General features: G+C 44.4%; 1 protein-coding gene across 1 annotated transcript in view; it reads left to right on the top strand.

Moving 5' to 3' along the window:
• Nucleotides 1-2500, top strand: part of LOC142999263 (dihydropyrimidinase-related protein 5-like) — a 12956-nt gene that overhangs the window by 3371 nt on the left and 7085 nt on the right. The gene's annotated exons all lie outside the window — the stretch shown is intronic.

A 2500-nucleotide genomic window follows, 5' to 3' on the forward strand; every position in this document is an offset into this window, starting at 1 on the left:
CCATTGTAAAGGAGAACTTTGCTGGAACAGAACAACAGAACCGTCCTGTGCTGCTCCTCCGGGTGAGTGAGAGTCGGCGTGTTGTCACTTTAGATTGGATTTGTCCGGTCGGAGGCTGAACTGCAGCTCTGAACCGTCACTTTGTGTTCTGGGATGACGTCCAAGAGAGATTCACATGAGAAAGGTCAGTCTGCGGCACAAAAAGCTTTTCAAATAGGAGTTTCTGGGTCATATAACCAGAATATTTGTACGTGCTTCCTTTCAAACAAGGTCAAATAACAAACTGTACAAATGAACTTCATCATATTGTTGTGTCCCTAAGTTCTGAGGTCTGTTTAATATGTCCTGCTCGTCTTAAAGGGAAATCTTCCTTTGAGTTTGAGGTCCAAATCATCAAATCTTCCACGTGTTCCTAGCTGGAGATCGTCTCAGTCACTACCTTAAGTGGCCTGATGGTGGTGCTGTAACTAAAGGTCAGAAGGTGAAGCAACAGGAGAGTTTGTTTTAATATGAGATCTGTCTGCTGCTGCATAGAAGGTGGTGAAGAGGTGGAAGTGTGTTTAGTATGCACAGCCACCCTGTGATATGCAGTTGTGTGTGTGTGTGTGTGTGCCTTTTTCCAGTCTCCCCATCTCCAGGGAAACCAATCTTTTCTTCTGGTTGCCAGCCTGAGCCTCCCCCCCCCCCCCCCCCCCCCACTCTTCTCCATCTTTGATCTCTTCCTCCATCTTCATTTCCTCTCTTCTTCACTAAGACGACGATGAAAAGAAGTCAATTGTAAATCTTCCCTCCACGCCACCCAACCGATCAAATACCTGTAACGATTGATAAGTTCTTAACCTGGCATAGAGAAATCAAATCAATCAATTAAAGAAAAAACAATCAGTCTATCATAAAACCAAAACCTGGTCTCCAGTTTCCGTCCTCTTTCCTCTGACCTCCATCTCTCTGAGCTGATTCTCTGTGACTGGGAGTCTATTGTGTGCTGCCTTCAAACACATTGCACACAGCCATCCATGCAGAATACACACACACACAAACACACACACACACACACACACAAACACACACACTCGGGGATGGGAACATATTCGGTCACTGCCTTAGACTTTTCTCAGTGATCTGGATGGAGAATTCAAACTTCATCCTGGAATCTTTAAGAATAAAAAATGAACAAATCTATTCCATCTGATGCCGGCGTTGGTTGGCTGAAGCTAAATCCGATCTGCTTCTCATCCAGTGAAGTGAGCGGTAGAATAAACAAAGGTCTCCAAACACACAAACGCCCTGATTAGTCACACATAAAAACATGTCATTATTCTGAAAGCTTTAGATAAACAGCAGAGAAGTGATGCCCGACACAGTGTGGACTACCAATGACAAACTGAACAGTGTGTGTTGTAAAGGAAAGGGGGGCAGGGAGGGAAAAGCTGCACAATAATCTGCTGAGAGGCATTTCGCACGGTGCTCAACATACAAAAAGCCTTAAATTAGGTTAATGCCACGCCTCTTTGCATCCAAAACCCCAGAGGGAACGTTCAAATTCATCTGTTTGCATGTTTGCTGGAAAGATCTACATAACGTGAATCTGTACTGAACACTTAGATGGAGCGAGTGGAGCTGAATCCGTCTGCTTCAGGCCCTGCGGCACTCTGGGTCGCCGTTACACCCGTGCACATCATAGATTTGTGAATTATAGATCCGCTACTCACGTCTTAATATTTCATCCGGCGAAACTGTGTCGCTAAGAGCTTAAGATAAGTTCCCTGTGTCTCCTGAGACTCAAAGAGAGAGAGAGAGGATAGTGTACAGTCAGACGCAGCATCAGCACAAAAAATACAAGAGAAGCTGATTGGAGCGATGGTGCAGCGTCTCTCCCTCTCGGCTCTATAAGTTCTTATTTGTCTCAGAGGTTGTGTTCTTATAACGAGCAGGACAAAGGCCGTAAAGAGATACAGACTCCACGTTGTTCAGAGCAAAGACACTTTGTTCCCCAGGATGTCAGCCATCCTTCTGAATGAATTCTTCTCAGCGTCGGTCTCAGATCGACTGAATAAAGCCTTAAACACCGCTAAGGTCCTGCAACTGTGTGCAAAAGAGCAAAAGGAGTAGCAGGACTTTAATTACATCTTTGATTGAAGCAGAATATTCATTTCATTTAAAGTCTGGCAGTATTTTTAGTGCTTTTCTCTCTTTTCACTCTGTCAGGGCTATTTTCTGCTCCTCTGGCGTAATCTACTTCTTCCTCCTCAAACACAGAGCTTTAATGGTTTCTCCTCCTTGAATCTCTTCCTCTCAACGTCTCAGTCCAAGCCTTTCATTCACTTTGGAGGATTATTTCTTGTATAAATCCGTAACTGGAAAGAGCGTGGAACAGATATTGTGATACGTGTTTCCCCCCACATGCAGCTGCCATCATCATCATCATCATCATCAAGACCTTACCTTATGAACCACCTCTTCTTCTACTAACTAATGTTCTGCGTTATGTCGTCTCTGT

Source organism: Genypterus blacodes, unplaced genomic scaffold (assembly GCF_046128005.1).
Source record: "Genypterus blacodes isolate CSIRO-AG114 ecotype Tasmania unplaced genomic scaffold, CSIRO-AGI_Gbla_v1 ptg000042l_1, whole genome shotgun sequence".
Taxonomy (NCBI): domain Eukaryota; kingdom Metazoa; phylum Chordata; class Actinopteri; order Ophidiiformes; family Ophidiidae; genus Genypterus; species Genypterus blacodes.